Genomic DNA, 26,606 nt, shown 5'->3' on the forward strand with positions numbered 1-26,606 from the left:
ATTTTTTAATTGGATTCCTTGTTTATTTTGGTATTGAACAATGTGAGGTCTTTATATATTTTGGATATTAACCCCTTATTAGATACATGATTTGTAAATATTTTCTCCCATTTGGTAGGTTCGCTTTTCATTTTGTTGATGGTTTCCTTTGTCTGCAGAACCTTTTTAGTTTGATATAGCCCTACTTGTTTATTTTTGCTTTCGGTGCCAATTTCGAAAAATCATCTCCAAGACCAGTGTCAAGAAGATACCATCTATGTTTTATGTTAGGAGTTTTATGGCTCAGTTCTTAAGTTCAGCTATTTTGAGTTTATGTTTGTATATGGTATAAGACAGTGATCCAGTTTCATTCTTTTGCATGTGACTGTCCAGTTTTCCCTACATCATTCCCACTGTATTTTCTTGGCTCCTTTGTTATAAATTAATTGAACAGATATGCCTGGGTTTATTTCTGGGTTTCCTATTCTGATCAATAGATCCATGTGTCTATTTTTATGCCAATACTATACTCTTTTGATTACTATAGCTTTGTAATATAGTCCAAAACCAGGAAGCATGATGCCTCTAGCTTTGTTCTTTCTGAAGATTGCTTTAGCTATGTGAGGTCTTTTGTAGTTCCATACAAATTTTAGGATTGTTTGTTCTATGTCTGTATAAAATGCTGTTGGAATGTTAATAGAGATTGCATTGAATCTGTATATTGCTTGGGTAGTATGGACATTTTAATATATGGAACTATTAATCTAAATATATGATCACAGTCATATTATACAGAGCCCATATATTAAAATGCATGATATAAATATTGCTTTTCCGAATCCATGAGCACAGAATATCTTTCCATTTATTTGTGTTTTCTTTAGTTTCTTCACCAACATCTTGTAGTTTTCAGTGGATTTAATTTTAAATATGTCAGCAAAATTTTTAAAAAAAGGTTAGATGGAGGAATAGATAAAATAAAGCATCAGAAAGTTGATAAATTCTGGATATTGGTAATGGATATATGAAGGTTCATTTTACTATTCACTCTACTGTAGGTATATCTGAACTTTTCTATGATTAAAAATGTTTATAAAAGGTTGTCTGTCATTAACTGTGCCCTTCTGGGAATTTTCTTTTTAGAGCTTTGCCTTGGATTTGCTTTTTTTAAAAAAATGCAGTCTACATTTTCTGCTTTGGTGATTTCACGTATTTACAGCTTCTAGTGTCAGTTCAGTTTTTACCTGAATTAATCTATGTTTCCCAACTTGTCTATTTTCAATCTATATAATTTCTTTTCTGTAGGTAAAATAATTTTTTTCCAAGTTGCAAATCATATCATGCATGCATTCATTTCATCGGAACTATTAATCTAAATATATGATCACAGTCATATTATACAGAGCCCATATATTTAAGTTTAATTTTCCATCCCCCAAATCACATTATAAGGTGATACACACACATGAGCTCTTGGAATAAAGACTTACTATCTACTTAATTTGATTTGGCTCTTTCCAGCTTTCTAGACACTAATCTTTTCTTTGGGTATAACCTTTATCTGGATCTTATAAACTCACCCAAAATTCTTTTAATATTTTTTCTGACTCATTTTCCTCTTCCTCTAACTCCAGACATTTGAATTCCTTTGCCCTCCACCTGCATTGTTCTCTAGACTTTTGAGGGTCATTAAAAATTATTTCCTTCAAGACTTGACATGACTTTTTATTCCCATGTCCAGAAAATTTCAAATTATGTTATTATGCTACTATGTGGCTAGCAATGTTCACTTATCTGTCTTCCCCACTAAACAAACCAGTTTCTTTGAGGATAGAAGATGGGCTTTCATCTCCCTGTCTCTAGGGCCTAGCACAGTTTCTGACATAGTGCTTGGGCTCTGGGAGGTGTGCACAAAGTGACCTCCAAAGGCCAATGGACCAAAGGCCAAAGGACCAAGAATAAGGCAGACAAGTCCAGCTTGAGAGTTAAAGCAAGTTTAATAAAGAGGTTACTTACAGTGGTGTGCCTTGGGTGGTGCCAAGACAGCAAGTGAGGCTTCTCTTTCATTTTCCTGCACCCTTTGCCTGTCCTGAACCCCTTTTTGTAGCCCTGCCAGTATGAGCCCACGTGCTGAAACTCCTTTATCCAATAATTACTCCCAAGGGGTCTGATATCTTGCAGCTCATGCCTATCTTCCATCAAGGGCAGTATTGGGGGATGGACACAAGAAGCAAGGCATCCGGTTATGCTAACAGCATTCTATAGTGGGGAGAGCCATGTGAAGGTCAGTGAATGGTTAAGCAAGTGGCAGATTCCACAAGATGGAGTCGCTCTGTTTCCACAATCCACCCCGAAAATCTGGTTTTTCCAATCTCACACACCCCCTTTCCTGTGATGGTCCCTGAGCCTTATAGGGGAGCTCCCTTGCTGCCATAAAGCTTGGCCATGAAGTGGGATTGGACTCGAAGGAAAATACCACCACAACAATATAAGCAATAGTAAGAAAGGTCCTATTCCTGCAATGCAAGTGAGGATGAAAAGAACTTTGTTACCCCAGACCTGAACCAACTTGACAACCAATTGTTGAAAGACATTTCTGGGCTGGATAAAGCTTCTACTTGTTTCATATCTGCTAAAACACAGAAGGCCAGAGGTGCTGGAGAAAAGGAGGAGGCTGCAGACCCAGCAAGCGTCTGTGTCAAGGCTGTCAGCAGAGTGTTGTGCCCAAGCCAGGAAGACGTTTCCATCACCCATTCCAGAGTGAAGAGAGAGAAGAAGCAAAAGACTAAGGGTGAAAGAGTAGATGATTAGCAGGAACCTGCCTGGCTAAGTCTTCTCCTTCTATTGATAACACACCAGTAGCCACATCCATAGATGTGAGAATGGCAGTGACTTATGGTTGATGGGGGACAGACAGTAAGTACCATGCATGTTGCCTGGGTTTGGGGGTGGCGGATTCTCTTTATATAGCCAGTGGCATAGGGGTGGCAAAGACCATGTCAAAGTGCCAACTGGCGTCCCCTTTTCAGTGGGCTGTTCTCCTGTGTGTACATATACAGTTCACCTAGGCTCACTATTCAACAGGATCAATAGAGCCAAGTTTAGGGCCCACCCACCCTTGTATGGACATGCCCATCCTTACCGTGACGGGCAGGGTCCCACTTCGTGGCTCCACCCCTTGCAGGGCTTTGTAGACTCCTAAACCTTGTGGTCTATAGGGGAGTATTGGCTCTCAGCACCTTTCCACAGTGGAGACCAAAACCCCAAAGGTGCTAATTTTCCCTGTTGTCCTTGCAGAAGTGCCCAGCTCATTCTGTCTACAGACACCATAACATCCAGGGTCACTGGGCCCCCAGGAATGGGTGTCTGCAAGGCTTGTGCCTGAGGGACAAGCACCTTTGCCTTCTTGAATGCAGCTTCTCATTCGGTGTCCCAATCCCAGCAGCTGCTTTTCCTTACCCAGCAATACAGTAGTCGTAAACATGGGGCTAAGTGGGGAGTAAAGTCATGTCCCTAGCACAGTAGTTCCCAGAAAACCCTGCATTTATTTTATGGTCTTTAGCATAGGGTATTTTATCAACCACAACTCCAGGTATTAAATGGGTCTTATCCAACCAGGTGACTCTTAGAAATTTTACGGCTGGTCCAGGCCCTTGGATCTTCTGTGGGTTGATGGCCCATCCCTGGGCCTGTAGATGGCTGTACAGGCCCTCTAAGTCTTCCTGCAATACAACTAAATCATTAGAAATCAACACAATATCATCTATTTAGTGAAAGCATTGTACCTCCAGTGGGAAAAAGTACAGGAAGGGTGTCCTGCTACCATCCGTGGCATGTGGTCCGGCTGCATAGATACCCTCGAGGCAGCACCTGGCAGGTCCACTGTCTTCCATTCTAGGTGAACACAAGCTGGTCTTGTGAATCCATGTGGGAAGAAAGGCTAATTAAAGTGTTGGCCAAATCTATAACAGTGTGATGAGATTTTGCCTTCTGTACTAATTGTTCAGGAATTAGTGTAAGCTTGGCACTGCAGCATGGATTTCAGGAGCCACTTTATTTGGTTCTCTCTAATCGACACTCATATTCCAGCTGCTATCTGGGTTCTTCACTGGCCAAACCTGAACTATTATATGGCCTCTGGGCAGCCTGAATTATCTGTACTTTCTCTAACTCCAAGACTGTTGCAGAAATTTCTTCAAATCCTCTGGGAAGTTTTATTTTTATTTGTTTATTTATTTATTTTTGTCCACACTTTCTAAGTGAGTAACTTTATTTATTTTTTATTATGTACACTCTTATGAAGGTTTCACATGAAAAACGTGATTACTACATTCACCCATGTTATCGTGTTCCCCCCATGCCCCATTGAAGTCACTGTCCATCAGCGTAGTAAGATGCCTCTGGGTAGTTTTTATTGCCTTACATTTAGTACCCTTCTGGGTGGAGGTAAATGTGTCAGTTCCCACTTTGAATAGCTCTGGAGAATGGCCTTTATGACCCACACCTGCAGACAAAATGTACACATTGTGTTACGATGATATGTAGAGATGTTCCTTGCAGTGCATCCAGGCCTATTATGTTTTCTGTATGGGGGAGAGGAACACTTCATATCCTTGTGGTGGACACCAATTCCCAATTGTGAAGGTACCCTTGTTTTTCCCCATATCTGTCAACTGCTGTTCACTCCCCTTGATGTCGCTCTAGGTTGCTGTGAATTAGGGGACATTTGTTAGAGTAGGCAGTTAATTGGACACAAGCAGGAGAAAAGGGCCAGCCCTTCACCAAGGAGGACTCCTCTCTGGCCATCTCCCAAGCCCTGCTTAGTTCCCAGTTTCACAGTCAAGGATATGTAGCTTATCAGGAGGCCCAGATAGTTAAGGGCACCTAGATTGTCAAGAGGCCCAGGAACACAGGGGCTTCCCTGAGTACAGGGCATGCGCAAGATCCGAAGACCTTGTCCAAAAATCACCCCACCTCATTAATATACCATAGTTGACATTGTGGTTTTGTCCCCACCAGGGGCTTTGCTTAGGCTGTTTGCTTGGGTAAGGTGCCTGTGTAATGAGGAAAAGGTTATATAACCTAGAGCTGTCAATCAGTCTGTCAATCAAATGACATTAAGTCACAGGGCTGGACTTCCTGTCATCTTAAGAAAAATCTAAAGCCAACCTAATCCTAATAGCAGGGCTGCTTCAGTTTTCAGACAGCCTGCTCTCCACCCCTCTTGAGAGTGTACTTAAGCTTTGCTTAATAAACTCCTGCTGTTTAAAACTGTCCTAAGTTTGTCTCTTGATTAAATTCCTTCCTTCAAGAAGACAAGAATCAGGGAAATCCAACGTCCACCGATAACACATTCAGCCCCGATAACCACTAAAGCCACGACTTTCATTTGTTCTTGGGGACCAGTACACAGTAACCACTCTATGGGGCCCCTGTCGCTCCCTAGGGCTCTCACCTGGAGGCAGCCTCAGCCTGTGCCCTGGTCCCGGGGAGGCGGGCAGCCAGGCCTGGCCCTTGGCCCTCTGACTCATTGTTTCAGCAGGTCATTTGGTTCAGTGGGAGGATCCGTGGGGAGCATTTAAAACTGCTTTGAAGTGGGTATATCTTCTCATAGGGTCACTAGGACTGCATTTGGCTGTTTGTTTTTTTCTATTTAGGGACTGCAGCCATCAGAAGGTCATGACACATTGCTTCCTAGTGACTCTGATGGGTCCCTGCTGCTCGGCCCTTCCTTCTTTTTGTTTTTCTTCATCCTTTTGGTCCTTTGTAACATACCTCACCCATTGTCTTCTCTTTTCTGTTCCACCCAAATCTGCAAGGGCTTCCGCAGCATCATACACATCCTGTCCTACCAGAGGGCTGAGAAGAGATAGCAATGGCCCCATGCCATTCACAAAGGGCACTCTGTAAGACTTTATTTTTCACGCTAGCAGTGAACACTGCCTTGTCAGGCCCCTCAAATGCTTGGACGCAGATTGCCTTATTCATTTCTAGATCCCTTAAAATACAGTGGGCTTCCTCTAGGATCTTCTATACTGCTAAGCATCCAGGAAAGTCTCCCTCATTGGCCAGGCTTCCGTCATGGCCACTATGATCCAATCCATAACATTGTGGGACCCTGGTTCCATCCATCATTGTGCAGACTCTGCAGTACAGCTGGGTGAGTTGTTTTATTCCTTATTTTTTCTCCCTCATGTCCTACGGGTGCACTATCCAGGAGGTTAAGCTTTCTCTAGGCAGCTGCATAAAGGCCTTAGCAATATCTAGGAGCTCAGCAGTAGGTATTCATGCATGAGGAGCATCCCTTGAACAGGCTGTCCTTGCCCTCACTGCCCTGCTAAGCCTTCCTCTGCATGAGTGGGCAGGCTTGTAAAGGGATCAACCCCTCTCCCTTCCCTCAGAGGACCTCAGTGTTCCCTCTGACTCACCAGCTGGTTCCTGTGGATTCCATACTTTGGCATCCCATTTTGGTTTAGACATCATAGTCCCTAGCTTGGGTCAGTCCCGTTTCTTTCCTCCTAGCCTGCTCAAGTGGTAAGCCGATGTTTCTAGTTGGGATTCTTGGATCTCAAGTTTCTCTAAGTTGGAAGCTAGCAGAGGAATTGACACGCACACGTCCCTTTCCAGTTGTAACTGCTCCTCTAAATGCCTCGAATTGGCCTCAGCTGCCAAGTGGGCTTTGCCAGCCGCCCTTACAGCCCACAGCAGTGATGGCCCCACTGCTGCACGGCATGGCGGCCTCCTCTTGCGGCTCATGGCTACATTCCATCAAGGGCGGTGTTAGGGGATGGACACACAAAGCAGGGCACTGGTTATGCTAGCAACATTCTACAGTGGGGAGAGCCATGTGAAGGCTAATGAGCAGTTTTACCAAAGAGTGGGTTTTACAAGATGGAGTCACTCTGCCTCCACAAACATAGTTGGAAGACTTAATTGAATGAATGTTTCATAAACATCCTGACACATTCAGTAGAGATCAACTTGCTAGGTTTGTAAAAAATCAGTGAAATAAATTAGTGAAAAAAGTAGTGAAATTTTATTTGGGGCCATTAGAACTCAGCTAAGTCCCAATACTTACTTATCAGAATGTCTCTGTTTGCATTACTCCTTAAGGCCTGGTTATTCTGACAGTTTCTTTCCAAGTATCATCCATTCTTCAATGTTCAGGTCAAATGTACCTTGATTCTTGCTTGCTCACCCCATTTAGTGATCTCTCTCCCTTCCTTGTACTCCAATTGCTCCTAGTGCTCCTTTTGTGATAATTACCCACATACCAGGGAATCTAACATGCTGCCCTGGTTTCCTGCTGTCGATGAACTCATTTTATTATAAATTCAAGACTGTAAACTCCTTATGTAGCACACAGATATATCCAATTTCCTTTTGTACCACGCGTCTCCCCAAACACAGAGCTTTGACTGAGGTTAGTGATGATAAGACGTTTGCTGAACAAATAACATTTGGTTACGTTTGTTCTGTCACCCAACTGCACTTAGGCAGTTACTCCTACAATACTGCTTCCAGATAACAAGCAGTGTTGAGTTTGAAGAGTGCTCAAGTTTACTCTTACCTTATCACTTTGAAGATAATAGTGTTTGCTACATAGGGTTCTTTATTTCTTGAAAAGCCTATGCCATTTTCTCAGGTATGACTAATGTCAGAGTCAGCTGGAGATCCACTCACCAAAGTTTTACACTTCAGCGTGGAAATTTAGGCAATGTCTGTCTAATGCTTGGAAGTATATTTGAAGAATGAGTTTCTGACAGATAGCTGAATGTCTTCTGACATGTCTTACTCATTGAGTTTTCTAATGTTCATACCAATGTTTTGATGTAGCCACAGGCTTGGTGGGCAGATTCAGCTTATACTCTTCCTCTTCCATGAATCTTTTACCTAGCTACTGCAAGATAGAATGATAGCTTGGGGGATGGGAGAAATAATATACAGGTTAAAAGCACACATTCTGGAGCTAGACAGACTCAGGTTCAAAATGTTGCTCTGTTACTTACTGTGTGACCATGGGCAAATTACAAATCTTAGCATGCTTCAATTTTGACATCTCTAAAACAGCAATAACCTAGTGCTAACTTCATGGAGTTTGGGTGGGGATTTAATGAGCTAATTTACGTAAAGAGCAGAGAGCAATACTTTGCACTGTATTCAATATACTGAAAGTATATTGAAAGTTTATCACATGCCAGCCTTTGCACCAGACACGTGTAGATGACCGCATTTGAATTTTCATTACCAGAGGAAAAAAAATTTCATTTCCTGTAGGGTTTCATAAAAGTTATCCTCTTTGGGAATTAAAAAATCCCATGCTATTAAAATTACTTTTTTTTTTTTGGACAAAAATACTTAACTCCATTAAAGTTTGCTCCCTTTAGTATCCTCAATTTATTTCCTGCTTAAAAAACATTACTTTAAATCAAAGAATAAGTTAAATTTGAATAAGTTGGCATTGACTCAAAAGAATTTCCTTCACTTTTTATAATTGTAATACATGAAAGGGAATTTTCTCTTCAGACAAAGGCACATGACTCATAGATTTTCCTATTAAATTTCTAGATAAATGCTCATGTGTATGATATCAATTCACTTACATTTAGAATTATTTTAAAGTTTCAAAGTTTTATACCTTGGGAGTATAAGGACTTGAAAGACTGTCTAGGGCTAAAAGAAGACCTATTGCAGTAGGGATGGGTTTATGGCAGAAAAAGGAACTAACAGAAAAAAAAAAACCCATGACTTTCTTACAGGAAAGAAAGGGCAGTTTGTTGTGAGACTGCTAATTGTTCCCCAAGCAATCAGGTTTGGAAATGCAGAAGAGAAATGAGCATGATACGAATCTGGTAAACACTCCACCAAATGCAAGCCACAGCATAAAATACTTTAATGATGACAACTACCCAACATCAATCAATTTGTGTATGTGTGTTGGGAATAAAACAAAAAATTTCTTCCAACAAAACTAGAGAGACTGCAATAACTTAGATTCAATGATTTTTCCATTACTGTTATTTTTCTACTCATTTTCAATTAAATAAAAATAACAACAAAAACAATTATTAGACATGATTTTAGTCAAGCATTACACAAGGTTGGGGATACAAAGTTAAATAAGACATAGACATTACTCTGTGAAAGCTTGCAATCTGACGGTGTGAGGGTAACTCTCCCTCCAGGTTCAGTGGGATAATTATTTTCATATGATATAAACAAAGATTTATATCCTAGAGATATAAACAAAATGCTGTATGACTACAAGGAAAGCTTTGGGGAGAAAAGTTGAAGCTCCTTGGTGACAGAAACGGTGTTATTAATCTTTGTAATCTAAGACTAGACATAAAGGAGACCTTCAGAAATGATCATTGAACTGAAGTGAACATTGTCAATGAGTTAATTAGAGATTTAGGTGTTAGAGATTAAGTTTAGAATAATATTTGGGTGAATCCTTCCACCTACCATTCTTCCTCATGAGATACTTGATAGCTAAATTGAATAGAAGTGCTTTTATATTAACTGCTTGGTAAGCATCTCCCCAATACTTTGGTGAATACATATTTCAAGATCTATCTTACAGAATAGGAAAATGAAACCCGGAGATGGGAATAACTTGCTTATTAAGACTGGTCTCTCCACCAAACCCCATTCTCACAAATTTAACTTAATCACCTTCCTGATTCCAGCTACCACTGAAATCTTACAAACCTGTATTAGAATCAACCCTCTTGTTGCACCAGACTGAATATATACTGCCATGGAAAGTTCATGCTCATCTTGCTTTCAACTTTCTCTCTTATGTTTTACTTTTCTCCAGCTTCTATGATTACCAACTCATGGTCTATGCATAGATTTGGTGATTTGTTTTAGATATAAACAGTCCCCTCATACAGCAGAATGTCAAAGCAAAATTTCCAATGAAGTTTGTGAAAAGGGAGTGGTATGGCAGGAAGGGCACCAGACTTGGCCAAGGAAGGCACTTATTCAAGTACTAACTCTGATATTTACAAGTTATGTCAGCATCAGCAAAGCCACTTCCTCTCTCTGGACCTGAGTTCCTGTGTCCATAAAATGAGCAGTAAGTGATTCTTCATTGATGTTCTGTATTTCTAAATGGAGAAAATCTGACAAATGTTAACCTCCATAGAAGGGGAGAATAATTGGTAAATCCACAGATTGTAGTTCTGTGAACACTTTTGCTGTCAACTGGTTCTTGGTGTCTTCTCTGAGCTTGAGCTAATGAGAGGAGATGGTCAACATCATCCTTCCTGAATATCCGCATGCCTTTGGGGCAACTCGTGCTGGCCTTCTATTTCTCTCCTCCTTCCCTCTCATTTGTGCTCTCAAATTTTTCATAAGAAATAGCCACAAAACAATCAAGAATCCGGGCTGCTCAAGGCCGAAGGACTGAGACAGCTTTAGATTCCAACTACTATATACAGCCGACACTGGACCCATGCTGGAAATGCAAGTACATCTTGGAGAAAGTGGATGTATGCAAATGTGAATTGAAAGAGCCCTGTCACCAAGTTCAGTAACATTTTGGGAATAAGGCTACTTGCTGTGGAATTCCACTTGAATGAGTGTAATGAGAGAGAGAGAAAGGGAGATGGCACCCTCTTATGCTTCAAGGGCATGGCTGCCTGAGGGAATTGGCAGGAGACTATAATGATGCCAGGATCAACATGAAGCTTGATCAGAGCTGTGCAAAGCTCTCTCTGTTTGTTCTCTATTGGCACCTGAACTGGGATCTGCTGGTGGTGGTAACAGTAGGTTTCTGACCACACCAGTAGATGCAGGATGGAACCGTGGTCATTTCATGTGGCTAACCCTATCTAGTCTACACTCCATTGGCTGTCTGGGCTCCAAGGTCCCCAGCCCTAAGCACCAAGAGGCACACTTGAGTTTATCAAGGGAGCAACAAATATTAACACCCTGGATGACACTTCATCATATATAAGCAGCCTTTAGGACACCCTGAATATTTGAGGGTAGAGGATATCTGTAAAGGGGTGTGTGGGGAAAAGCACTGTCCACTTATAACCTTTGTTCCAGAATAGCCATGTGTCCACATGGTCCCCTCCTTTGGGCGGTATGCTAAGCGTAGGGTATGTTGACAGCCTGGGGCTGGCGAAATCCAGGCCCACCTTATCCACGGAAACATCTTATTGGGAGGCAGACCCCTCTGTCCAGTGTTTTGTTCCTTGGAGAGCTGGTCCCACAGGAATGATCCCTCCTAGCCTAGCACATAGTCTTTGTCCCCTCATTCCTGGAACACATGCAGTCTCTGTCCCCTTGTCTCACGTAAGCAGTTCCCTCCCTGTCCACAACAGCTGTGAGCCACCTCGTCTAGCTGGCCACTCCTGGACTCCCTGTATGTAAGTCCTAATAAACCTTTATGTCTCTTATGGTGTCTCCAGGTCCTTTATTAGGTCTCTCAAGCATTTTCCCATCACAACTGGCTCACTTGGTAGCGTGATTGGACTTGTCACACTGTGTGGATTTCCTACAATCCAAGCCAGGGGTGCCTGGGGGCACGTCTATTTGGGGTGATAATGTATATGTATTCTCCTTTATTCCAATAAGCAGGCCAAGCTCAGGACAAAGGGGTTACACTTCTACAATTTCCTTTAGTTATTTTGGGATCCATTTGGCAAACAACTGAAGTTGGCTGTATGTCCCACCCCATCTGTAGCTACATCTGGAGCCTTGATGTTGTGGATTGTGGAGTTAGAATCATACTTACATTTCAACACCATCATGACCACAGTCAACCTCCATCCTACCTTGCTCCCTTAGCAAACTTAAAGGGTTACAGTGAAGGGGTGGCAGGTGGTATGAAGGATGGGGCTTGGTGAAGGGAGCCCTACAGAGGCTGGCAGGATGTGAAGAAGTACCCGAAGGGTAGTTCCGATCAGCTTCTTTTTTGATTTTCCATATCCAAAGAAGAACAACAAAACCAGTTGTCACTGTGATGGAGCATACCAGCTGCTCACCTTAACCCATTCTCTCCCTCCTCCATGGTAGTAGAATGGAAGGTGAACATATCCATGCTCGGTACCACTGCATTTCCCAGTCTTTGCATCTAAGTGTAGCCAGATTATTATACTTCTGACAAAGGAATGGGAATGGAGGAAATAGGCTCTACTTCTGAGCTGTTGCCTGAAGCAAATGTTTGTCTTCTCCACACCGTTGTCCACATCCCACTGGCTGGAACCCATCACAGTGGGCCTTGACTTTGAACATGCAGTAATGCCTGTCTAGGAGATGGAAGGATCTAGTCCAGAATGACAATTTGGGGCAGAGCCAGACTTTTGTGTGAGAGAGAAGTCCATCTTCCTTGAAATATTATCAGGTCTTCTGTTACTGTTGCTTAGCTTTACCCTAAATATAATTAACTTTCATTAATGTTTCTGGTAGAAATTCCTTTCTTACTTTAAGCTTCTGGATTCATCTGACTTGGTCTTTTTGTCTATCTCACAAGCCTCTGAGCTCTGACCTTTGCTTATGCCATTATCTCACTATTGCTTGTTCTTCTGGTCTGTTGTAATTTTCTGACTTCAGCCATCAATACTCACCTTTAAATGTGAAATGAACAAGAGAAAAGTTTACAATTAAGGTAGAATTGGAGTCGTGTTCCAGATTGTGGAGATAATAAAAAATTCCTGCTGAAGCAGGCCAGCGTATTCAAATAAGGTGAAACAAAGGAAACAATGCATGTGGTATCCTTAGAATAACAATAGTTTGGGAGCAAATTTTGGTAACTGGTAACTGACTGCACAGCATGCTAGTGCCTGATTTATATTGCAGTTCATTCTTTTCAAAGAATTACTTGAGAATTACTTCAGAGCTTAATTAAAGTCTCATTTCTTAGCTTCAGAATTCAACTAAATGCAGATTGTTTTCCTCTGAGTAGGCATTACACAGAAAATACAGATTAAACAGGCATTATTAAACTAAAACAAGCTCTATTATCCTCTAGTCAAATACTAGACACTGTGAGAAGACAGGCTAGGATATCTACACATGGGGAGAGCAGATGTTGCTCTTTTAGCCCATAGGGTGAGGAATGGCATTCATTCCTTTGATAAAGAGACTTTGTCCTCATCTTGCAGAACCCTGGTAATGCTACGTCTGTCTCCTTTGGTCCAGGGAAGAGCAATCATTCTATCTGTGCGTTCACAGTCTAAATCCAGAGCAAAAAGCACAGAGCTCCCTTTCATGGGGCTAACTGGGTATCCCTGTGTATCTTTCCAGAACATCAAAGTCTTCAAATGCTAGCTACACAAATTCAAGTAGCAAACCAGTTTTCTCAAATAACAACCTAAAATCAATCCTACTTTTGCTTAAAGTTACTATTTGTTCCTAAGTTAAATTTTTGTGCTATAACACATCATCTTCTTTTTAAGTTTAGGTCTGTAGACTTCAGTTGATTTAACAGACAGACTGGTGACCATCTGTGATGAACCAAGAAAGTTTTGTTCTAAGGTACCTTTGTTGGAAGGGTCTAATGATCTAAAATTATCTAGAATGAGATTTCTTGGGCACCCCTAGCAACACAGGTGATAACTCTCTTTGCCTCAGTTTCCTTCTCTGGGTTGTTAGATGGTCTAAGTGAACGTTCTTCAAATTATTATTTTTTGTTAAAATATCCCCTAAAGGAACTTTTAAAAACTATGTCACTCCTTGTACATTTAAAGTTCAACTATGATTAAATATTTCAAAGGTGTAATTTGTGGTATATTATAAATATTGACATTTTAAAATAAATCTCTTAGTTTCCAATGTAATAATTGATTCAGGCAAGAATCGTCAATGGATGGTAAAATCATTGGCTAATAGGTTGATGAATAGCAGATGCCTATAAGGTCTTAAAGAATTAGTCCACAGATTATTTAGTAAGGAGAAAATGCATGTTTACAATGGAGAGCTCTGGGGACACCACCTTAGCCAAGCATCCAAACTTATCATCTCCAACAGTGAGACCACCTGATGTAATGTGCCTTCTGATTTGATCAACTGTGTAGTATTTCCACCAGAAAATCTAATCATGAAGAACAACCAGGCAAATTCAGAATCTGGGACATTCTATAAGTCAGTTGACATAGATTCTTAAAAAAACAAAAACCCATGACATGAATAGTTGGAGCAACTGTTCAGATCAGGTAGACATAAGAAACAAATACAGAGCATGAGCTCCGATTGGATTCTAGATTTTTTAAAAATGAAGCAATGAAGTTATAAATGGAGGGGGAATTCTGGAAAAAAATTGTATATTAGATGATATTAAATCAGCATTAATTCTTTTGAGTGAAATAATGATTTTTCTGTTTGTATAGGACAACGTCCTTATTCTTAGGACATGCATGTTTAAGCATTTTAAGGATAAATATAATGGTAACTGAAAGTTTCAAATTGTTGAGCAAGAAAGTGTAGTATGTGTGTGTGTGTGCAGACATTGAGAGAGACAGGGAGAGAGAAAGAGAGGAAATGTGGCAAAATGTTAACACTGTGAATCTAGGTAAATTGTGTATGGGAGTTTATTCAATATTTTTGAAACTTTTAAAAATTAAAAGATGGTGAAAACATTCAAGGATGTGGAAAATGTCTCCCTTAAAACTAGTCAGGTCTACTTAGTCTTTGCAAAGGGCTCCCAGAGTTATGCTATAGCTGGGCAGGCCATTCTCCAACTCTTTTCCTTTTGTTTTACTAAAACCCCATAGGCTGAGCTATACTCTTCCTGCCTCCAGGACACCTAGAATTTACTTCATGCTTCTGCATATGTTTGTAGATCCAAGTTCCTGGAGAGGCAGCTTAATTATCACGAACATGGTGCCTAAAGAGGATGGAAGAGTGGTGGCAGGAAGCGGGGCAGTTTGCTTCTGGAAACACTGTATTGGAAAGTGGATGGAGGCATCTGGTGAGTTTGAATCTACAGCAGAAGCTTCAGCAAAGAGGTCGAGAAGATGAATTCCTGGTCTCTACTTTCTAGACATTTTATCCTTCCATTTTAGCATTCCCCCTGAGCCCCTACCACATGCCAGGCAACATACTGGGTATATGGAAATGAATGAGAGATGGTTCCAGTCCCCAAGCCATAATCTCACTTATTCTGAGTTTGCCATTACATTGGAGTGAAAAAAAAGAATAAGGTAAGACTTCTTGAGTTGGCCTCTGAGGTCAGGTGGAGAAGGTGAAAATGAATTCTAAGGAGCGAGGCCCGTGGCATGGTTGAAGTTTGGTGTGTGGGAGAAGGAGCTGCTTAGGGCAGGGCCCAGAGAGCTTTCTCATCAGACGGCCACCAGTTGCCTCCTCTGTTCATGCAAATTAGGAAAAGAACACCAGGCAGAGATAACAGAAACCAGCATCCTGATATTCGGGTAAGGAAGAGATTAAAAACTCTGGGAAGAAAGGTAACACTCTGGGGAACAGAGGGTAGTTCCACGTAAGGAAAAGTCTTCCAAACAGAAATCAGGGGAGTTGTTTCAGGGGCTGCTACTCAGATGGCTGTGAGCTACCAGGCAAATTAGCCTGCAGAATTCCTGAGGTGTATTTTATATTTTAATGATCTTGGCTACTAATTCATTTCATCATGGTAATTAATTCATTAGACAGAACAGGACTATACCTTTCCCACCTATCTAACAACATACCTTAAGTGGTCTTGAGCAGCCTTCTCCAAAAGCTGATGTGCTATGAATCAGGGATGCTTATGATGAAAAGATAGAACATCTTTGGGTGTGACTGTTTTCACAGCATAAATTTATGATGCTGAGAAAAATCTTCAGATTTAATCTGTCAGTTCAGACTTAAATTGATAACCTGTGTGGATATTTCAGATCTTGCTTTGGTCTGAATGATATTTTCATTACCATGTTCCAATCTTGACTTTTATTGTACAGATTCTCCTGGTTAGGCTTCCCTTGCTAACTTGTACCTCCTTCCCTTATTAATCTTACTCCACTGTTGTGTTGTTTCCAGGACTACAAAAAAATTGCATTGTTTTAAGAGGTAAGTGGAAAATTCTATATTCATGTCAGAGATTATTTTTGTTGTTGTTATATGGCAGAAAAATGTTCTAAATAATGAGTGAGAGCAATTTATATATCATCAGTATATAGGCTAGCTCCATTTGGTACTCTATGATGCCACAATGTTGCCATTACTGTAATGTTTTGGGGAGTATGTTAACACTTATGTTTTATTGAAATTATAGGATGCCCTGCAACTGTTAAATTCACTAGGGCTATTTTAGCTAAAAGATCTCTTTGCTCTTATTGAAATACTCTTTTTTCATTATATCAACAAATGCAAACTAGATAAATGAATTGGGGCGATGATTTAGTAATGCTAGTAAGAAGTTAAAGTTGTAACCAAACACATGGAAAATTATAGTAAAAATAGCTTGCAGTTTGAATTGCCCCTTAATTTTACTCAGATTGTGGAAATTAGCTATAAAACAATTAGACAGTTATAAAACAAATAGGCACACTCAATAGGGTGATTTATCTTAGCTTTAGTGGCAAAAAATTGCCATCAATCTCAATATCAATTAGCAGTCCAGGTCCTATATCATTTAGTCACATTTTACTATAAGTGTGTTCTACTTTGGTTCAACCAAAAACCACATTTTGAAAAAGACCTTAGTAAAAATCAGTCACCTACAGGTAGAAATATTTTTAAATCAATGCAGTTTTCATCTTCTACTATCTGCTCACATTCCATTACTGACTGTCTTTAGAAGCCCTAGGAAGGGGCCACACATTTCCCGTGCTCTGCATAATGGAACAGAATAGGTGGGCAGAATTACTTGAACCATCAGTAACCTTGGGGAAACTGTTTTCATAAATTGTGTGATGGAGTTCAGAGCTTCCAGCTAAAAACTTAACTTTTTCCAGGCATAATGACGGCTATAAATTATTATGGGCTCATGGAAGCCAGGCACAAATGCTAAATATTTTGATTCACCTTACCTATAAAGTAAGTGTAAAGTAGGCATGGTTATCCCATTTCATAGAAGGAAGGAGTGGCTTAGAGAGAGGTAAGGTAAATTTTCTATTTTCAAACCCATAGGTTGTAGAGCTGAGATATAAACTCCTACTGTGGTCTGGACACCAATGCTATTCTTCTAGTTGATCATTTTGTTTACCCAGCATTTGGTTACTTTCTATAGTTGAGAGAAGACAGAAATTACTAATTTACAAGCGTGTCAAGATTTTACCACTTACTCCCCAAACCTACTCATGAATGAATTTTGCCTGTTCAATTTTCTCCCCTCAGTTCTGGGAAACCTGGAGAGTGAGAAGGAGCGTGTGCTGGCTCGGATATGGCCCCAGTTTTGGTTACTGGCTCCCCATAATTCATGGAAACTAGTTGGAGGAGTTTAAAGGGAATGGGAGAGTCTGTGGTGTGGGAGAGCACTGGATGTGGGTGGAAGCAAGAATCCCCCTCAGGGTGTTTGAAAAGTCGTTTTTATCTAATAGTGTTCCTAGGGGAGCCAGAGAGCTCGGATTGGGCAGCCACGGCTACTCCCCAGGAGAGGAACCTCCAGAGTGGGAGACTGCGATACACATCCTAGGGCTGTGCATAATGGAAGGGTCCCCAAAAGCAGCGTGACCCCCACAAATATTAGTGAAATAAAAAAAAAACCATAATATGCTTGGGAGATTGGATTTCTGGTAGAAAATGGCAAAAGAATAAATTTGTGTCCAGGTCAAAAGTGCCTAAGCTTCATCTCAGCATAGGAATAAGTTTTAAAGAAGTAAGATCAGGACTGTATAGACATCATTTAGAGGGTGCTGGATTAACTCAGACTGAGACATTGGGGATTGGAGTCAAATTTATAAAAAAGAAACCAAAGGCCAGGGAGGTCTCACATGATAATGTGGATTATATTTTGGAATCATAGCTCTGACAGTTAAATGGATGAGCATTTCCTTGCCCCACCAGCTCCCTAGTTCCATCTTTCCCATGGAACAGCACTGGGAGAGGATCAGAGGGCATGACAAGTAGTACAGATGGGAACAGTCATTTCACCGCTGAACGACCCCACAACAAGGCCTCCTCCTCTTATTGGACCTAAGGGACCAGAAGTAGGAAAAGGGGAAGAGCTGAGGGACAAAAAGTCCTGGGTCAGAGAGGAGAAAACTGCCTTAGCGAAGACCCTCATAAGGAAATCTTGGCAAAGGGGACAAGGAAGTATTGAAGAAGTGCCTCAGCTGAGGGCTCCAGTGGAAGGGACCTGGGCTAGGAGATTGGGTGTGAATGTAAGCGTGGTAGGCCTGCGGTGTGGGGTGGAGCCTGAGTCCTACACTGCAACTCCCTTCAGGAAACTGCATTAGTGAGGGAGCAAATCTGGAGAGGGGAGGGCAGCTACCCCCATGGAGCTCGCTGGGCAAAGCCTTGTAATCATCTACGGTTGGACCTTAAGGATCACACATGGGATTTTTGCCTTTAGTTAGACTTCCGAAACACTTCACCAGTGTCAGAGAGAAGTTGTAGAGAGTACTCGGCAGTAGCCCTTGGGGGAAGCATCATTCAAGGGCCACCTGATGGAGACTAAGTTCTCTGCAGCCTTGCATGGGTGTAGGAAGAACGTCTAAGAGACTCATGAGAGAAAGGGCTAGAAGTTGGCATTTATTCCAGGCTTTATGTATGACAAACCTCTTATGAAAGGCCTAGAACTGTTCTTGGATGAGGGCAGGTACACTTGTGTAGGTCCATGGCCAGTGTACTAATCATTGGTAATTGGGTAAACTACAGACGTGGAGAAAGCTATCAATAATTCATTGACTCTTGTCAAGCTGACCCTCCTCAAGGCTACACCCTGCCAGAAATCATAGACACTTAGGATATTGTAGTTCCCGAACCTAAGAAGAATAATTTAGGGTTGTGTTTAGGACAGGTCCCAGACTTTCCTGGGACATATCTTAAATTAGGCACTCCTTAGAGCAAACCCAGAGATAAGAATTTAAGAATTTGGGTGTAAACCTATTTTGGAGGTGATTCCAGAAAGCTAACAGAATGAGAAGGCGAGACACGGAAGGGAGAAGAACCAATGAAGCCGGAGTTAAACAGCAGATGATTGCCAGGGGTCCCTGAGGATATCTTGAGGTATAATCCCACTGAGGATGCTCTGAGAAACTGTAGAACACACTTCAGAATTATCCAAAGAGGGGCAAAGAATTTCTTCTTTATTAGTCGAGGATCATTCCTGAGTCCTTACTTCCTAGCACTTCCTGCTGGCCTGGGAGCACGCTGAATATCAGGGGAATGGGTGCTCTAGGTAGAGAACTGTAGGAAGACATGGCCCCCAACGAAGACTGTCTGCAAGTGTCCTTTGTGGTGAACAATGTACAAATAGCATCTACCATAGCATTGGCTCTGGAGATGGAGAAACAAGGCAGTCAATTACTTTGTGGCTTGCAGGGTCCAGCCAAAGAATTATAAGTCATCATGTCAGTGTAAATGACTGAGCTTTTTGGAAAGAAATCTGGTGGAACTTCAGATGTTGTTGATGATGTATATAGTTACTGGGATCTGTATGCCAGGTTGTGAACCCCACATCCACAAGAAGGGGAAAGACTTTTAGACAATTGCTAAGACTTCTGCAAAGAACTGTGCTACAAAACATTGAAATGCAGTTTGGGAGATCAGACACAAATTGGACTTGAGTTTCACCCTCTGTGGAATATTTCATAAATTTTGCTATGAATAAAAATAACTCAAGAGAAAAGAAGTAGCAGTGTTAGAGGCAAGCCAGGTTTGGAGATGCCTATTTCAACCCAATGAACTGAAGCTCTTCTAAGCGTGACTCAGCTCCTCAAGCTAGAGCACCCCATGACCTAGCAAGGGAGATGAAGACCCCGTTTTTGGTTACTGGCTCTCCATAATAAATTAGAGCTTTTGCCTTTTAATTTACTTCCACATGTAAAGGGACAAAAAGGAACACGTACTTTCCAGCACACAGTACAGAGTACAGCCCAGTATGTTTGTTGTGGACACAGGACGCAGCTAAAAAAAAAAAGGACAAGTGAGAAAAGCACTCTGAGGTAGAAACACCTACCCACCTGTTTGGGTCATTAAAAGGAATAGCGTCTTGTGGCAGGTTGTACATATAAAAGGAACTCTTTGGTCCCCTGAAAAAAGATGATCATGAAAGGCTACAGGGGCCGGCTGGCAGGTTGCTGCAGTCCCACAAGAGAGAAGGCTTGGCGGGAGATCACCGCCATGTGATGCTCCCTGCTGAATAGGAGGCTCGGGGACCCAGGGCAGAGCTATGGATCTAAGAATACAGGAAAGGTGGCAGAAGAAACTAAATCTGTACTTGGGCACCTGTTCTGCCATAGCTGATGTCATAACTTCCCATTCCCCAGCCTCACAGGGGCCCCTATTAACAACAGTCTTGCTGCCAGCCCCTTGCATGGGTAGGTTAGAATGGTGGCGATCCAATCTAAGATGCTGAGGAGATGCTGTCCCTATACCCGGCCATCAAGTCAAGTAAAAGAACAACCCCTCCCAAGTCTGCAGGTACAGAAGCCCCAGGATACTTCTGAGTTTTAAATGAAATTGTTTTCAGAGATGGGTAGCCTGGGAGCTTATGTCTTTAGGATCCCCCAAATTCATGACTGCCAGTCTTTATCCAAAGTGTGCCTCATGTTTGAGGGATCACCAAGCTTGCCCTGCCTGAATTATGCAAGACAGAGGATATAGCTGACTCTCCAACTGAATGGTAGTTTTGGGTCAACCTGGTTCTCTATCCTTGGATAATTCACTAAATTCACCTCCCATAGATTTCATGTAAAAACAGGAATCCAGGAGCATTAGTAGAACAAACCAGTTAGAAGCTGGGACCATTTTCTGTGTGCTCTTTCCAGACTGGGAAAGCTAGAGATTAGCCTACCCATTTGTGTGGATGACAAAAGATATCATTGGATGTGTCCAATAGCTTTTATATATAGCCTAAATTCCTCCTTTGAGAAGGATATCAAAATGATGTGTATTTAGTTGGAAAATCATTTGTTCCATTCTTGATAATTAAGGTGAAAGGTCACATTTTCTTGATTAAACAGAAAATATTCTTAGTATAGAGGAAGTTAGTACCGAGAAAGTGTTTTGTTCTGTTTTTTTTAGCCCAGTTTTCCCAGACCGGAAGAATTGAAGGTCCTATAATCAGGGAACTAAATATTAAACTATTTGTACTAGTATGTGAGCCCACATCTAGGCATTGAATGGTTAGACTCTTAGAAACATAATCAGAGCCACCTGCTGGTGGTCTGAGTTTCATAAAAGTCTTAAACTCTTAATCCGTTCATCTACTGTTAACATTTAAGCATTGCTTGTCTTTGCTTTCCCAATAACACCAGACTAAGTCAAAATACTTTGTGGGACTGAGAGAAAAATAAATCCAAAAACATGTAAAATTATTGTACCAAACCAATTCCAGTTTCCTGAAGGTTCAACATTGTTGCACACTTCCTGCCATTTGTGCTGCAGGAATGTCTTTTGTCCTCTCACCCGACCCTCTAGGATGCTCCGATTCGCTCCAAAGGACTCAGTTCAAGTGACCCACCTCTGTCATTCCCTGAAGAGGCCTAGTGTAGCACCTACTCCTTGATAGTCACAATTACTAGGGAATTTCTTCATGTGGCAGTTGTATATTTTCTTCTAGGCTAGGCTTTCTCCAAGTATACTCCTCGGACCACCAGCATGAGAATTCCTGGTGACAGAGGAAAGGAATTATTAAAATGCACATTCCTGAGCTCACTCCAGGCATTCTCAGTCAGAATCTCCTGAGAGTGAATCCCAATAAGCTGCATTTTCACTAAATTCCTTAGGTGACTGTCTTAGAACCCCTGCACTATGTTCAAAGGACAATAAAACTTGGACACTCAAAGATAGTGCCCCTCAATTGCTTCAGCATGTGTTCTGGCAGTTAGTTTTTTTAAAAGGAGATGTCCCATGTTGTTTTCTAATTGTGTCTAGTATGTATTACATGACCCTCACACCAGATTATAAATTCCATGAAAGCAAGAGCCAGATTGTATCTTTTTCTGCAAGTTCTTAGGTACTCAGCCTTTCATTTACTTATTCACTTCTGTATTCTCTAAAGTGTTAAAAAGACAACCACAGGCCCAAATATGGAATCACTCACATTAATGGCCCTTAATACCTTAAGACTTAATACCTAAACTAACAGCAGTTTCAGCACCCCCAGGATTGACTCTCAGCAGTCAAAGTGGAATTTCCTGATCAGCTCTAGGAAATTTACTGACAGGCTCCTTCCGTTCCCCCTAGGAGGGCAACCTTGCTTAAAACAATGGATCCTTTGCTGATAACTTCCTTTTCTCCACTCCCTTCCTACCTTTAAAAACCTTTCCTTTCCTGTAGTTCAATGGAACATCCTTGTACTAGATGCTGGAGGGGATGAGGTTCGATTCTTAAATAGATTACTAAAGCCAATTAGATCTTCAAATTTACTCAGTTGGATTTTGTTTTATTAACAACAGTCGGTGAGTACTAACTGTATGGGACTCTATTGGCCAGACCCCGAAGGCACAAAGAAATATGGGGACATTGGCATCAAGAATCCCAGTCATGGTAAACCAGTATAATACCGTTCATCAATAATATTTCATTTAAAAAGAATTGAAACAAAAAAGAACCCCAGCTATGGGAGAAGCAGGCACATGGGATAGAATTATAACAGACTGAATTTAACAAAGAATTATTATGTAGCACCAAGGCACATAGGAAATGCTAACTCAATGACCATCGATTTGAATTAATTATACACAGAAGCAATTTCATATGATCTAATCAATGAAATGTACTTTCATTGTATCATAGCTAAAACTGTGCATGTTCTTGCATTTATGTGTTATTTGCTGAAGTTGTTTCCTTCCTTGATACATGTCTGCCTGGCAATATGTTATCTTTCTTCCAACACTTACCTCTAGTTCCACATTAGAGTTTCATAAGGAGCTTACAAAAAAAAAAAAAAAAAAAAAGAAGGCCAAACATGAATGACCTAAATATGGACTCCCTCAAAACCAGCTGAATCCGAATCCTTGGAAGTGGAGCCCTGGCATTTGGCATTAGTGTTTTTCCCTTTTTTTTTTTTTAAGTTCTTCAAATGATTCCCCTAAGTAGTCAGTAGCCAGCTAGTGGTAAAGGTATATATTAAATTAACCAGTCCTTTTGGCTCTGTTAAAAGAAACACAATTCATCTAAGTAAATTAAAAAATAAATTAAGTGATTCATGAGTAGGACAGCTTCTCATCTAGCAAGAAGAGCTGCTGTGCAGAATGGAGAGTTTTATAGAATGGAGCAGGGGACAAGGAAATTATTATCAAAAGAAAAGAAGGGGTTGTTTTGAGCAAGGTAACCTTTCCTTAGGGGGAAGAGCAAGGGGTCTTACGTTGATTATCTCATCCTGTTTAGGGGTAGGGAGAGGGCGCATGTGACAGAGTACCTCATCAGTGCTGGCCAGAAAATTCCTGATTGACTGTTCAAAGGTCACATTCTTGGAGTAGGTTGAAACTGTTTCAACCAAGTGATTCCAATAATGTGAAGTGACAAATCAAAAACTCTAGAGACTGGGAGCTCTCTGAAGTAAAAGGGTTTATGGAGATTTTATAGATTCAGACAGAAAAAGAACTGTCTTGGGACAAGAAGTTTCTGCTTCACCAGCAGGAAGGCCAGTTAACAGAAACAACTTGTCCTCTACACTCAAGAAATAGGGCACATTTATAAGGTGTCTCAAAGAAAGAAAGTTCTTCACATTTACACTGCTACAGATAAGGAAGGAGGGCTAATGCAAAGTGGGGAAAGCCCAGAGAAAGGTGTTTAGTACATACAGCAGGCTGTGGATTGGTCACTGATGATGGTTAGACAATGATCACATGTGCAAGGGGGATGTTGTGGTTCGAGGGACCTTCTAGATGATTGTTGAAATGACTTCATCCAGGAACATGTTTTTTCTGATTAACTATGTCCTGTGGCTATTGGCTGATGATCTTTTCTTGTATCCTTCATTCTCCAGCACTTATGTCAATTAATTTAGGACATTTCAGAATTTTCCCTTATCAGCAGCAAGATTTGAGAACTACTGTCCTAATAGATATTTAGTGCATGATTGAAAAATGTGTGGAGAATAATCATAATAAGTAAACTTCTTTGTTCAGGTATAGAATGCTTGGATTTCTAAAGGAACAAGTTTATGTAAGTACTTTAAGTGATCAGTCTTCCATCTATCTGCATTTGTATTGAGTTAATTTTGTATGTGTGTAGAGTAATTCCAAAAGAGTGAATGATTAAAAAACTCTCAGGTGTGCAGTGTATAAATTTCACTGTGACGTAATGGCTTGCATTCTCATCAGGGCTCCAGAGGCTAGTATTCCAAAGAGTTTGTCTTCCCATGGTAAACACAGGAGATGGCACACATCTACCAACAGGAGATGGGGTACATCTAACAAGAGATGGGTTACAGAATGATTCAAGGAGTAGAAGTCAACATAGAAAAAAGACACAGTAAAAAGAATATAAAAATCAACTCACTGATAAAATTATGAGTTTATGGTAGTCTTAGGAATTTAATGGCAACATATAAAGTGACATAATATACTGCACTGTCACAGACTCACAGCACTTATATAAGCTCAAAAAAAGAGGATAGGAGAGGGGACAAGTGGACTTATTACCTGATCACCTACTATTATTCATTAGACATTTTATACCTGTTATCATGATTAATCCTGCCAACTACTCTGTAAAGTGTATTATTGTCTCTATTTTATAGGTGAAGAAACTGGAGCTCAAGAAGTTATATTTCCTAAGGTGATGAAGCTTTCAGTGGCAGAACCAGGATTCACTTCAGATCTGAGCCTGAGATACATGTCCTATCCACTGCAGAGAGCCTTCATACGGGGTCCTTCCCCGCCACCCTCTCTCCCCTCCTGTGGCTCAACAGCACGTACAGTCTGTGTGCTCAGTAGCCACAGGCTGTGAATTTAAGAGAAGAGGGTCACTAATTACTGATGTTGACAATTGAAAGGCAGCACCTCCATCTGCCCGAGGTTGCCCATGAAGCTGGAGGGGGAGACAGGCATGTGGAAGAGATTTGATCTCCTACATTTAAGGAAATCGGAAAAGCTCAGCAAAAGCTTCCATGGATTTGAAAAAATTCCAATGATTAGAGAAAATAAGAGTCTCTGACATCAGCACCTCCCAAGACCAAAAGCAGTTCAGTTTTAGCACATTCCTCCGTAGGAGGCCAGAGAAATGTAGCCATGTTTCCAGAAACACTTAGGGAGAGAGGATGCAGACTGTCACAAAGACTGATGCTTTGGGGATCATGTCCCTTTTTGGACATTTTTAGAACTTCCGCCAGCCAGTGGTTGAGGGTAGGTGGTGAGATCCTGGTGTCCTGTTAAGAAGACCTCATGACTCACTGCTGTGCCCTCAGCTGTCCTCTAGCTGCTCCACCCACATCCTTGGTTTGCATCATTAACTCTCCTCATTCCCATGGTTCGCAGATTCACCACACCCTCAGCCTCCACTCCACTTTCTTTGGATTGCGTCACTTCACTGGTGTAGGGGAAGACAGCGTCTGTTTCAACGAGGCAAGTTCATCGGCTACCACTGCTGCCATCAGTGGCAAACAAAGACCTCTTTGTTGTGTGTGGGTGAGATGGCAGTGGGTTCCCTCAAGCAGTTCCCTCAGTTCGAAATGCCTTGATATTTGCTGTGGCAGGGCTTTTGTGTCCATTTGGCTCCATCTGCCTGTGTCCGTACCTGTTCTTTACACCAGCTGGAAATGTTCTATGCCAAACTAGTACACCGCTCTGAGCACAGCCCCCTCTCCCGCTGACAGCCTGATCCACACGATCCTACTTCAGTCTGATGGAGATTTCTAGTCTCTCTGCAAGTGCCTTTTCTCTGCCCTGAAGTGATGGTCAGAGACCTCTGCCCTGGACATTACTTGTTCTCAGTAGATTGTCTATAGGCCCCAATTCTTACCCTACGTGGGAAAAAATGAAGTGCACTGTCCTGTGTGCAAATGATTCCAACCTGCCTATGAGATCAGTGGAAGAGTCAAAAGCTGAATCTAGTCCTTCCCTTATTTCCAGATAATGCTTAGCCCAAATTTTAACTGTGAATAGTAAGTCATTAGGAAATGTTGGCAGTTGTGCCTAAATAAAAAATGTGGGTTCCAAGTGCTTCAAATGGTCATGAAGTCATGTTGTTTAGCCATCATTTTCATAACTAGGCACAAGGTCATGGGGTCATGAACTCTAGCTGGGATGCATTATTATAGGAGCCTGAGTTGGTGATCATTTCTCAGAAAAAGTGACCTAAAACCTAGCATCTCAGTGAGATGAGAAAAAAACAAAGTGACAGAAATCTGCTTCTAAGACTTTATCATAAGGCATCAACCAGAGACGTGTGCAAGAATTTATGAGCAAAGATGCTCATATCAGCATTATTTTACAATAGCAATAAAGTAGAAACATCCAGATATCTAAGAATAGTACATAGACTAAATAATTTCTGGTACAGCTATATGATTGAATAAGAGTGGTAACCAAATGCTAACACAGAAACATGTCTGTATGTCCTTTAAA

General features: G+C 41.2%; 1 long non-coding RNA gene across 1 annotated transcript in view; it reads left to right on the forward strand.

The window, feature by feature from the left end:
* LOC130684498 (uncharacterized) overlaps positions 1 to 24,841 on the forward strand; it is a 39,455-nt gene extending 14,614 nt beyond the window's left edge. Inside the window, exons 2-3 of the long non-coding RNA XR_008998775.1 lie at positions 2,161 to 2,263; positions 24,782 to 24,841. This is a non-coding gene — a long non-coding RNA (uncharacterized LOC130684498). The remainder of the gene's footprint in view (positions 1 to 2,160; positions 2,264 to 24,781) is intronic.
* Positions 24,842 to 26,606: the final 1,765 nt, after the last annotated feature.

This window comes from Manis pentadactyla, chromosome 8 (genome assembly GCF_030020395.1).
Source record: "Manis pentadactyla isolate mManPen7 chromosome 8, mManPen7.hap1, whole genome shotgun sequence".
NCBI lineage: Eukaryota > Metazoa > Chordata > Mammalia > Pholidota > Manidae > Manis > Manis pentadactyla.